This window comes from Eretmochelys imbricata, chromosome 8, assembly GCF_965152235.1.
Source record: "Eretmochelys imbricata isolate rEreImb1 chromosome 8, rEreImb1.hap1, whole genome shotgun sequence".
Lineage (NCBI taxonomy): Eukaryota > Metazoa > Chordata > Testudines > Cheloniidae > Eretmochelys > Eretmochelys imbricata.
The window spans coordinates 50529471-50542734 of record NC_135579.1 but is presented as its reverse complement, the minus strand read 5'-3'; the positions used below and the strand labels follow the sequence as shown (position 1 = coordinate 50542734).

The 13264-nt window shown below is 49.1% G+C and overlaps 1 protein-coding gene across 1 annotated transcript in view; it reads right to left on the bottom strand.

Annotated features, from left to right (window-relative positions):
• The window catches only part of PAPPA2 (pappalysin 2), a 170531-nt gene that overhangs the window by 106702 nt on the left and 50565 nt on the right, over positions 1–13264 (bottom strand). The gene's annotated exons all lie outside the window — the stretch shown is intronic.

Here is a 13264-nt window from a genome sequence, read left to right as displayed (position 1 = left end):
GTCTGCCTGAGTTCCTGGCTCACTGGCCTTTTATAGGGTCAGCTGTGGCCTGATTGGGATGTGGCCCCAGCTGTGGCTGCCTTCCCAATCAGCCTAGGCTTTTCCCTCAGCCCCAGCCCTCTCCAAGGGCTGGCTTTAACCCTTTTGAGACAGAGCGGGATGACCGCCCCACAACAGTCCTGAATCCATGACCCATTTTTTGGGCTTTTCAAGAGCATGAGTCCCAATAATGGCCAATGGGATTTGTGCTCTACCTCACTTGCATGCTTTTGAAAGTCCCGCCCTTTCTGGGCAGTGGAGTTTTCAAGCTGGTGAAAGTTGCGAGACGGAATGCACTGGAACCTGCTGGTCATAACAACAGAAGCGCAAGCATCCCCACTCTATCCCAACAAGAGGCCTTAGAGAGATGGCCTGGTTGCTCCACACAAGCAATCCCTGGTGTCTCTGCTGAGACTGCCAACAAAGGTGGAAATTAGATGTGGCTTTTGGGGGCAAGACAGACACCTGCTGACTAGACACAGAACTGAGTCCCACCAACTGGTTCCTCATTGCTTACTGAGCCCCCCGTGGAGACACCCGAGTCACTCACACAGAGAGGAATGACTCCAAAGTCAAGCCCCCCACACCATCCCCTACTTTCATTAAGATTTCAGAGTAGCAGCCGTGTTAGTCTGTATTCGCAAAAAGAAAAGGAGGACTTGTGGCACCTTAGAGACTAACAAATGTATTTGAACATAAGCTTTCATGAGCTACAGCTCACTTCATCAGATGCATTCAGTGGAAAATACAGTGGGGAGATCTATATACATAGAGAACATGAAACAATGGGTGTTACCATACGCACTGTAACGAGAATGATCACTTAAGATGAGCTATTAGCAGCAGGAGAGCGGGGGGGGAGGCGGGGGAAAGAAAACCTATTGTAGTGATAATCAAGGTGGGCCATTTCCAGCAGTTGACAAGAATGTCTGAGGAACAGTGGGGGGGGGGTATAAACATTCTAGAGCAATAACCAGCTGCCGATCTTGAGCGCTTCCCAGCTCAGGGTCTCAGAGGATTTAATTATTAAATATTCAGTTAGTGTCGACGATATGTGCAAACTTGAGTCCCTGACATTAGGCACCTTAGTCAGGCACATTCCATTCATATTCCTACCTATTCATGATGATGACTTCACCTCCACGAACATGATACAGTTCTGTGGTGACCTAGAATCCTATTTTCGACATCTCCGACTCAAGGAATATTTCCAACACACCTCTGAACAACATACTAATCCACAGAGACCTTCCTACCAACACTACAAAAAGAAGGATTCTGGGTGGACTCCTCCTGAAGGTTGAAACAACAGACTGGACTTCTACATAGAGTGCTTCTGCCGACATGCACGGGCTGAAATTGTGGAAAAGCAGAATCACTTCCTCCATAACCTCAGCCGTGCAGAACACAACTCTGACATGATAATCAAAAAGGCTGACAAAGGAGGTGCTGTCGTCGTCATGAATAGGTTGGAATATGAAAAAGAGGCTGCTAGGCAGCTCTCCAACACCACTTTCTACAAGCCATTACCCTCTGATCCCACTGAGGGTTACCAAAAGAAACTATGCCATTTGCTCAAGAAACTCCCTGAAAAAGCACAAGAACAAATCCGCACAGACACACCCCTGGAATCCTGACCTGGGATATTCTATCTGCTACCCAAGATTCATAAACCTGGAAATCCTGGGCGCCCCATCATCTCAGGCATTGACACCCTGTCAGCAGGATTGTCTGGCTATGTAGACTTCCTCCTCAGGCCCTACGCTACCAGCACTCCCAGCTATCTTCGAGACACCACTGACTTCCTCAGGAAACTACAATCCATCAGTGATCTTCCTGAAAACACCATCCTGGCCACTATGGATGTAGAAGCCCTCTACACCAACATTCCACACAAAGATGGACTACAAGCCGTCAGGAACAGTATCCCCGATAATGCCACGGCAAACCTGGTGGTGAACTTTGTGACTTTGTCCTCACCCATAACTATTTCATATCTGGGGACAATGTATACCTTCAAATCAGCGGCACTGCTATGGGTACCCACATGGCCCCACAGTTTGCCAACATTTTTATGGCTGACATAGAACAACGCTTCCTCAGCTCTCGTCCTCTAATGCCCCTACTCTACTTGCGCTACATTGATGACATCTTCATCATCTGGACCCATGCAAAAGAAGCCCTTGAGGAATTCCACCATGATTTCAACAATTTCTGTCCCACCATCAACCTCAGCCTGGACCAGTCCACACAAGAGATCCACTTCCTGGACACTATGGTGCTAATAAGCAATGGTCACATAAACATCACGCTATACCGGAAACCTACTGACCACTATTCCTACCTATATGCCTCCAGCTTTCATCCAGACCACACCACATGATCCATTGTCTACAGCCAAGCTCTACGATACAACCACATTTGCTCCAACCCCTCAGACAGTGACAAACACCTACAAGATCTCTGTCAAGCATTCTTACAACAACAATACCTACCTGCTGAAGTGAAGAAACAGATTGACAGAGCCAGAAGAGTACCCAGAAGTCACCTACTCCAGGACAGGCCTAACAAAGAAAATAACAGAACGCTACTAGCCATCACCTTCAGCCCCCAACTAAAACCTCTCCAACGCATCATCAAGGATCTACAACCTATCGTGAAGGACGACCCATCACGCTCACAGATCTTGGGAGACAGGCCAGTCCTTGCTTACAGACAGCCCCGCAACCTGAAGCAAATACTCACCAGCAACCACACACCACACAACAGAACCACTAACCCAGGAACCTATCCTTGCAACAAAGCCCGTTGCCAACTGTGCCCACATATCTATTCAGGGGACACCATCATAGGGCCTAATCACATCAGCCACACCATCAGAAGCTCGTTCACCTGCACATCTACCAATGCGATATATGCCATCATGTGCCAGCAATGCCCCTCTGCCATGAACACTGGTCAAACTGGACAGTCTCTACGTAAAAGAATAAATGGACACAAATCAGATGTCAAGAATTATAACACTCAAAAACCAGTCGGAGAACACTTCCATCTCCCTGGTCACTCGATTACAGACCTAAAAGTCAACAAAAAAAAAAACAAAAAATCAACAAAAAAACTTCAGAAACAGACTCCAACGAGAGACTGCTGAATTGGAATTCATTTGCAAACTGGATACAATTAACTTAGGCTTGAATAGAGACTGGGAGTGGATGGGTCATTACACAAAGTAAAACTATTTCCCCCTGTTTATTCCCCCCCCCACACACACACACTGTTCCTCAGACGTTCTTGTCAACTGCTGGAAATGGCCCACCTTGATTATCACTGCAATAGGTTTTCTTCCCCCCCGCTCTCCTGCTGCTAAAAGCTCATCTTAAGTGATCACTCTCCTTACAGTGTGTATGGTAACACCCATTGTTTCATGTTCTCTGTGTATATAAATCTCCCCACTGTAGTTTCCACTGAATGCATCCGATGAAGTGAGCTGTAGCTCACGAAAGCTCATGCTGAAATAAATTGGTTAGTCTCTAAGGTGCCACAAGTCCTCCTTTTCTTTTCATTAAGGTGTTTGCTTCTTTCTTGAAAACTGTATGTGGGTTTAATGCTTACAAAAGTCACAGGGCTAACAGCCCTGGTCAGAGCCAAGCATAGTACAAGCACGTGAGCATTCCCCGGGCCCTGTTCCAATGCACGGCAACCCTGACCCTCAGCGCCCTCTCTCCTCTTACAGTTCCAGGGCTGTAGTAGCACTGGTTCCGAATTTCCCACTGGGAACATTTTCCAATGGAAAACTGCCTCCCTGGCCCCAGTGAAAACTTTTGCAGAAAATCTTGGTTTCTTTTGACATTTTCCAGGTTTTCAATGAAAAAAATTTACAAAACTAAATAAGTTTTTCTTCCCTCTGCCCCTTCCTGCTTTTTCCTTGTTTCCCTTTTTTCATTTTGCTGCTGGAAAAGGAGGGAAAGGAAAAAAAGAGAGGGAAAAACCAAAAGCCAAACACATTCTTAGGGCCAGCAATGCTGTCTGAGTGTCCGTCCATACTGCATGGCGGATGTGACTGCAGTGCCTGTAGACAGACTGGAGACAGCTTTACTCTAGCCAGCTCAGCTACCAATAGCAGTGAAGCGGTAGCAGCCTGCCCATCAGTACAGGCTGTACAAGCCTCCCAGGAATGCTGGGTAATTATTCCCATGGCTAGCCCACGCGGAACCCCGTACCTCCACGGCCTCACTACTCCAGTACCCGAGCTAGCTACACTTAGGCTGGCTTGGATGTGCCTGCACGTGCCCCAATTCCACCCCGTGATTACAGGGTAGACATACCCCAGGGCAAGCTTAAACTCTACTCTCAATGGACGAATCTGCTACTCTACCTCATGGCTCTGCCTCTGCTATCGCAACACCGGTTTGCCAGCTGCAGTACCAGTGTGGCTTGTGTTTGCCTCAGCCCTCGGAAGTGCAGGCATTTCTTCTGAGGGAGGGCATGACTCTGACCTCAGTGTGTCCGGATTTACGCCCAGGAGACTCTGACTACTTCAGTGGAGCTGTGCCTGATGTATACCAGGGTACGACAGATGCACAGGGCAAGATTCTGCCCTATTTACACCCTAAGCAATCCTTAGAGTCATAGAGTTTAAAGCCAGAGAGGGCCACTAGATCATCCAGTTGGACCGCTTGTATCTCACAGGCCACCAACTCCATCCAGCCAGTCCCACACTAAGCCCAGCAACTAGAATCAGACCAAAGTATTACAGCCCTCAGGAAACCCCAGGCAGGTCACAGGAGGGACTGAGGGGGCATCAGTGCAGGCAACTGACTGAGCTATCCACCAGTGATCCTCCGGATCCCAACAGAGATGTGAGAGGGTGGCTTAGGAAGTGCAGGATTTGGTTTAGAGGATCGGAATTTGCTCTCTGCTCCGCCAGTCTGAATTCAGAATGACTTGCTGGAGTGGCTCGAAACTGAATAAGTGCAATAGAGAGCAGGCTGCAGCCCCACGAGAGAATTCAAAAAATAACAATCATCAGTAACGAAGCGACAGCCCCCATGCAGCACTTGACACATTCAAAGCACTGTGCAGGCTTGGCACTGTTCTGCAGCTCCATTGCTCCTATAAGTTGTTTTTCCTACTGTTCCCCCAGTGCACCCACTGGTGTGTAAATTACACTTGGCTTGCATGCCAGCAGCTGGATTCACAGTTATCCTGCAGCTCCTTTGTGTTGGTGCAAAGGGGCCACAAAGCAACTGCATGGCCCCCCTGGTGAATACTCCCAGAGCAGAAAACACCCCCTCATGTCCCGCCTCCTCTGCACCTCTCTTCCCCTGCTGGAGCCTCCAGCAGAGAGGGCATGCCGGGGGTGGCCCAGTGATGGGGGGTGGGCTGATGCATTTCTTGTGGGTCCTGCAGGTATCTTGTAAAAGTGGGCTAGATAGAGACATGGCCCTGAGAGCTCAATAGCTGAGCTGGACTCTGCACTGACCCAGGGGTGAACTGGAGCCTTGCTCTGCACCAGTTCGGTGCAAGTTACACCATTTGACCCCTTTCTCTCATTTTCTGATCCAATTGCACCCGGCATGCAGCTTCCACCACTCTCCATGTCCCCGAGATGTCCAGGGAGCTGCAGCAGAATCTGCTCAGAGAAGAGACCTGCTTTCACATGCTGGGGGTGGGTAAGAGGGGGCGCTCAGTCGATGGAGATGCCAGCAAACCAACACAAAGCTTCTTTGCATTTAAATCCAAACAAAAGTACAAGAGAAAAAAGCCTCTCTCCAGCCAAACCCAAGTCTGAGCAAGGCAGGAGGCTCCCTGCCTGAGAGCTGGAACGGGGGGAAGGGGGTGCACGTGCAGAAAGAAAACAATGCTCAGAAAGAAATGAATGGGATGTGAAAGCCCTGCACTAATCCCGCAGCGCTAACCGCGAGGAATGGCAAACCGATCCATTCGGGTCTGATCGCTCAGGGCACCAGAGGCCCTGAAATCTAATATTCCCACCTTTGAGCTGAAATCTGAAACCTCTTCCTCGGGAGAGGAATAAAGAATTATTCTAATAAGGAGAGAAAGCTGCTGCAGAGAGCATTTGCCAAGACCCCAGGCTTGATCTCCCCACCACCAGCAAAAGGAAAGCCAAATTTTGTTAAAGCTAATGGATGGATGGATGGATCTGAAATAGAAGGAGAATACTGTGCTACTTCCAGAACTTCCCCCACCTTCCCTCCTGCTCCCTGGTGAGATAAATTTCAGCATGCTGACTGTTTGTGACCCGGGTGGGGTCTCCCAATGCAGTGCCCCTGAAAGTGGCAGAAAGCGGTTCAAAATCTGCTGCTGCTGGAAGGATAGACATCTACTGCAGCAGAACCGCTCCCCACCTTCCTTGCCTTCCCCCCATTCCCTCCTTTCACTGCTGTCTCTCCCTTCTCCCCTCCTTCACCTCCATCTTATGCAGTCCTGTTGGCACAGATTTCAATTGGTTTTAAATGAAATCCTCATATCAGGCCTGCAGGCTAGAGGTGCCCAGCAAATGAGCTCACAAGAGCCCTTGACATCAGATGAGTGAGCTAACCCTAATCTCCCAGAGTCTTGTGCCTTTGCATCATCCAGTGATGTCCCAGAGGCCTGTGCTTTCACATCAGGCTAGCAAGATAGAGGTGTTGTTCCAATGATTTCCCCCCAGGCCTGTGCCTTGACAGAAGCCCAGCAAGCTAGAGGTGGGGAATCCCACAACGCTGTGCCTCAAAATTATCTCAGCAAGATGGTGAAGCTGAGCCAGTGACCTATGGCAGCCTGTCCCAGGAGACCAGACCTGCGAGCTATGGGTGCTGAGACAATAAACTCAATAAGGTCTGAGCCTCAAGGTCGCTCAGCAAGCTAGAGGTGTCCAGTCAATAAATGGAACAAAGGCCTTAGCATCGACCGTAGCCCTGGATGCTAATCTGGGTGGACCAGTGACCTCCTAAAGGCCCTGTGCCCTGATATCAGACCAGCCAGTTACCAGGGCTGAGCCTGGGAGCTCACCAAGGCCCACCCACTTGGGAGTCCCCTTTCTTCCTCCTTTTGTCTTCCTGGGTCCACCTCGCTCTCCTGGGAGGAAGAGAGGGAAAGGAGAGCCCCCTCAGAGTGAGGGGAAAAGGGAGGCTGGCTCTAGCCTCTCCTAGCCAGAATCCCAGAGAAACAAAATGGCCCTGCCTCTGGGGGAGGGGGGACGGGACAACACATGAAGAATAACCTCCACTGTCTGGAGACGGTGGAGGGGATTTCAGGAAAAGCATAACCCATTGAGTTGGGGTTTGCCACAGGTGCTCACTCATATCCCAACTCCTGGGGAAAAGCACGAGGAGGTCCCCAGTGCTCCAGGACTCCATTGTTACGTAGCATGCAACTATTTGAACCTCCAGGAGGTCAGTGCCTCAGACCACCATGCTGGGGCTTTGCTGTACTGACTCCAAGGGAAGACAGACCTGAGTCACCAACATCACTTCTGCAGCACCTGGGCTTCCCTCAGAGGTCTCCAGCCCAAGGCCCGTCTCCTGCCTCTCACTGAGACCAGTGACAGATGCTGTAGAGCTCTGGTTCCCAACCGTCAAAGGATTGTGGGCCTTGGGTCACGAGACACGGGTTTTGGCCATTTTGTATGGCACATATCCAAACAGTAGGCAGGCGGTTTGTGGGGGGCATTGAGCCAGGATGCTGGGTTAGCGGCTGGGGATGCCGGGGGTGGGTGGTTCAGCTAGGGTGGTGGATGGTCTAGTGAGTTGGAGACTGGGGGTGCTGAGGGAAAATGGTAAGCTGGGGTGGGGGATGGGCTGGTGGGGTGAGGAGTGGTGGGGAGTGGTACAGCTGGGGTGGGGGGGTGGGCTGAGGAATGATATGGGGGGGTGGTACAGCTAGAATGGGAGTTGGACTGGGGGTGCTGAGGGAAGATGGTACAGCTGGGGTGGGGATGGGCTGGTGGGGTAGGAGTTGAACTGGGGGTGTTGAGGGAAAATGGTACAGGTGGGGTGGGGGAGGGGCTGGAGGGGTGCGGACTGGGAAGTGCTGTGCGAGGGTCATACAGCTGCGGTGTGGGTTGGGCTGGTGGGGTGGGGGCTGGGAGTGCCGGGAGAGGGCAGTACAGCTGAGCTGGGGGTTGGGGATGATAGGGGGAGGGTGGCGTAGCTAAGGTGGGGGCTGGGCCAGGGCCTGGAGGTGCGAGGGGGACAAGGGCTGCAGTCAGCTGGCAGGTGGTGGGGAGTCTCCTGCCACTCTCCTTGTGCCCACCCCCTGGACTCTGGAGCTAAGCACTCTGCATTTGGAGGGGAGGGGCTGCTCTCAGATTGGGTGAGGGGGCGAGAGGGGCCAGAGCAAAGACCCAGACAGAACCCACAGCAGGAGGAGTAAGGAGGGAGCCAGCTGCTCCTTCTCTACTCTCCCTGGAAGCTATAGACCCAGGGACTTTACTACTCTCAGCCAGTGGACTGCCACCCATGTAACACTCCCTCCTCACCTAGGCCTGGTTTAGAGACAGGTGTCAAGTCTCCAGAATGGATCATTACCGCACTAACGTGTTACACTAGGGTGTTAATCGGCTGGCTTCCATCCTGAGGCAGGCACGCTGAGTAACTGTGGATAGCCTTACTAGCCACAGAAACCTCTGACCCCCTCTTCAATCATTCTGTGCTGAGCTCTCAGCCTCAAAAGCTTGTAGCTGTGAGTTCCAATGGTTAATTATGTAAATATAAAAAGTATTTATTTTCATTAGTTTTAAATATGTTGCCTTCTGGATGGATGTAAGGTTGAAAGTAACTAACAGTAACTTGAGAGTAAAATAAATAAATAGATAGATAAATAAAGAAAAAAGAAATTCCAGGGATGCTGTAATTATCCCCAAACCAAGCATTATAAACCCAGGAAATTCAGAGTTAAGTTTACTCTGCCCCTTACAGGAAACATGCTACGCTAAGGCACTCAAACGAGTTTACTCTGCCCTGTAGTGATGTCCTGGACTAAAAGGAGGTAACTTATCTGTAACTGGAGGTTCTTCGAGATGGGTGGTCCTTATTGTATTCCACTGTGCATTACGCATACGTGCTATGCACCTGGAGTCAAAAAATTTTGAAAGCAGCATCTGCTGGTCCATGCATGCGCCCTGGCTCAGCTTGTCCTTTTGACTGAGATGATAAAGGTGGGGCGAACCAACCAACTCTTCACTTCCTTCTCTGCCACGAATCAAGAGGAGATCCAAAGCAGAGGGGAAGGAGAACGGGTAGTGGAATACAGAGAGGGACCATGCATCTCGAAGAACCTCCAGTTACAGGTAAGTAACCTCTTCTTCTTCTTTGAGTGATGGTCCCTATTGTATTCCATGGTGGGTGACTGACAAGCTGTACCTAAGCAAGATGAGGATGCGAGGATGAGGACAGTAAGGTTGAGCAGAGCACTGCTGTTCCAAAGGAGGCATCAGCAGTTGAGTCCTGCACCAGGGTGTAAAGTTTTTAAAATGTGTGGATGAAACTCCATGTGACTGCTTTACAGATGTCTAGGGGGTGTACGTCCTGAAGAGACAACCTGGTCATTGCAACCTGGTAGTGGAGTGAGCTCGTACCCCTGTAGGGGGTGGGAAGTTCAAGAGCTGATAGCCGAGTAGAACGCAGCTGGGAAGCCATTTAGAAATTCTCTGGGAAGAGGCAGCGTGCCCACTGACTCTCTTGGGGGCTGTCTTGGGGACTTCCTGATTGGTCTTGTTCTCTGTAGGGAAAAGGCCAAAGCTCGTCGCATATCAAGGGAGCGAAGTCTACTTTCCACAGACACGTGTGGTTTCAGGAAGAATACAAGTGAATGGATTGATACTGTGAATCTCCTAAACTACTTTGGGGTATAAATGTAAGGAAACTTTATCTTTGTGGAACACAGTGAATGGAGGGTCTGCCATCCTTGTTCCAAATTCACCAACCCTTTGTGCTGAAGTGATAGCTACAAGGAAGATGACCTTCATGGAGAGAAGAACCATGGAGCAAGTAGCTAAAGGCTCAAAGCGGGGAGAGGGCTTATTAGTGCCAAAAGAACAAGATTCTGGTCCCATTGGGGTGTGATCTTTTGAGGAAGTGGAAAGGTTCTTATGAGGCCGTTCCAGACTCGGTTGGTCAGAGGGTGTGCAAAACTGGAGTAGCCCTCAGTAGAAGGATGGAACACGCTGATTGCTGCTAGATGGACTTACAGGGAGCTGAGGGAGAGACCTGATGTCTTTTATAGTCTAAAATGAAGAGAATGTCTGCGGCCTCTAACATAATGCCTCTTAGCTGTGTCCAAGTGTAGAAGCGTTTCCATTTAGACAGGTAACATTTTCTAGTAGAGTCCTTTCTGCTAATAGAAAGGATGTCCTGCATGGCTGAGGAGCATGGACATTCTAGGGTCAGGAGCTCTAGAAAGGTCAGGATGGCAATCGGTAGGGGAGACAACATGTGTACAGGAGGCTGGGGAACCGAACTATTTAGGCCAGAATGGGTGATGAGGATGACAGTCACCTTGTCTTGTTGGATCTTGTGCAGCACCCGTGATAAGAGTGGTAGCATAGTTGAGCTGGTCTGACCAGGAGAGAAGGAGCGCATCACCCTGGAAGTGATAACTGAGAGCTTCTCTGGAGCAATACATGGCGCACTTGCTGTTGGTTTGAGAAGTGAACAGATCTCTGACTGTGATTCCCCATTGCATGAAAAGTCATGTAGCACCCTGTTGTGGAGTTCCCACTCATGGTCGATCCCAAAGCATCTGCTGGAGGGAATCTGTGAGCACATTCTGCTTCCCCAGAAGGTAGGCTGCAGATAGGGCGATCTGATTAGTGATGCACCAGTTGCAGAGGTTGACTGCTTCTGCGCACAGGGAGGCAGACTTTGCTTCCCCTTGCTTGTTGATGTAGAATATGGTCATAGTGTTATTTGACATTATCAGGACATGGTGACAGTGGATGAATGGAAGAAGGAACTTGCGTGCCTTTCATATTGTTCAAAGTTCCAGGATATCAATGTGCATTCTGGATTCTCGAGATGTCCACATCCCTTGTGTCATGCGGTTGTCCATATGGGCTCCCCAGTCTTGATAATTGATAATTATAGTTTTGTCCAGAGAAGAGGGGATAAAGTGGACTCCCATGCATACGTGAGAAGGATTTGTCCAACATAGGCTCATGTGAGGGTGTCATAAATATGAACAGGGAAGCTGTACATAATTGCCTTACCTCTAAGGGGTTAATCATTCAATTAACCTAGTTGGCACCTGATCAGAAGGACCAATGGAGAAAGAAGATACTTTCAAATCTGCAGGGGGGGAGGTTCTGTTTGTGCTCTCTTTGTTTGTTCCCTCTCTGGATGGAGAGAGGGACCAGGCAGGAAAAAACATCTCCTAAAAACCTACCTGAAATGAGCATATAAGATTAGAAAAATTGTAAGTAAGGCAAGGAAATGTGTTAGATTATCTTCTGTTTTAGCTTGTGAATTTTCCCTATGCTAAGAGGTAATTTCATTCCTGTTTTGTAACTGGAAAGCAGAATCAGAGGGGAATCCTCTGTGTTTTAAATCTTTTTATTTACCCTGTAAAGTTACCTTCCATCCTGATTTTGCAGGTGTGATTCTTTTACTTTTTTAAAAAATAAAATTCTTCTTTTAAGAACCTGATTGATTTTCAGTGTCCTAAAAACCCAGGGGTTTGGTCTGTGCTCACATTGTAACCAATTGGTTAGTATATTAATCTCAAGCCTCCCCTGGAAAAGGGGTGAAGGGGTTTGTGGGAATATGTTGGGGTAACAGGGACTCCAAGTGGCCCTTTTTCCTGAATTTTTGTCTCACTCACTTGGTGGTGGCAGCAATACCATCCAAGGACAAGGAAAGGATTTGTGTCTTGGGGAAGTTTTAACCTAAGCTGGTAGAAATAAGCTTAGGGGGTCCTTCATGGAGGTCCCCACATCTGTATCCCAGAGTTCAGAGTGGGGAGGGAACCCTGACAGAGGGACTTTGATCCAGATTCTCAAGGTATTTAGGTACCTAACTCCCAATAAAACCAATGGGCATTAGGCACCTTTGAGGATCTGGATCTTTGTCAAAAGCTTTGTTTTTTGAAGTCCAAATGAACTACTGCTTGTTCCTATGCCTCTTCTGAGCCGAGACAGGTATGCATGCTACAATGTGTGAAGTGATGTCTGTGTGGTGGAAACACCTGTTGATTGAATGCAAAGATGTCACCCTCCCTCACAAAAGAAGAGACGGTCTTGAACCAAAGCCTTCAATCCATGCCTGAGCTTCGGCAAAGTTCAGATCCAGATGCAAACTTCCCAGCACTGGCTCTAATGCCAGGCTAAAGCCCACCCTACCCCAGGACCTTTAGTTGAAGCGCTTGACTCAAACATTGCAGCAGGTGCCTAGCTCGGCTTACGATTTCAGGCTGGATGAGCCTGAATAAGGTAAATGCAAAGCTTTGAGACATCAGACTACCCTGCTGCCTTCCTGCATGCATCTTAATGAACACAGAGTCAGAGGTGTGCACTGAAAAGGAGCCGAGAAAGGCCTGGTGATGAAGGGAAGGGATAGGGGACACACACGGACAGTCAGAGGGGGTTGAAGAGAAGGAGTATGACTGAGGAGCTGGTTGTAGGAAAATTAATGTCAGTCACAAGTGGCTGAGCCTTGAAAATGATTCTTGGTAGCTGAAGGAATGAATTCCACGGAGATCTGCCTTCCTCAACAAGCAAGCGGAGCACTCTGCAGCTGAGAAGCCAGCCCCAAAATCCACGGCACCGTGAGCATTCAGCACGCTGAAGAAAGGAAACTGTAAAAATAACTTTCAAACAGTGCTCCAATGACTGTTTAAAATTTGAAGGTTTGAACATCCCCACGCTATAAAAGCAGAAGGTCAAGGTCTGGCATGCAGGTGCCGGGAGCAATTACTTCCAGTTACTTAAGTGTTGCTCAGTAAGATGTTTTGACTGCAAAGAGTAAAGGGCTCTGCCAGAAATGTCTGAGAGCAGAGAGAGGGAGGGAAGGGGGGGGGGGGGGAAGAGGGAAATAGAAGAAAGAGAAAAAGAAAAAGACATGCAGAAGAGAAGGAAACATGAACCACATCAGTTCTGTTTGAACAGCAGCTATCTGTGCCCCATTGGGGGAGCACCTCCTAGGGTGACCAGATAGCTCGTGTGAAAAATCGGGATGGGGGTGGGAGGTAATAGGAGCCTATATAAGAAAAAGACCCAAAAATTGGGACT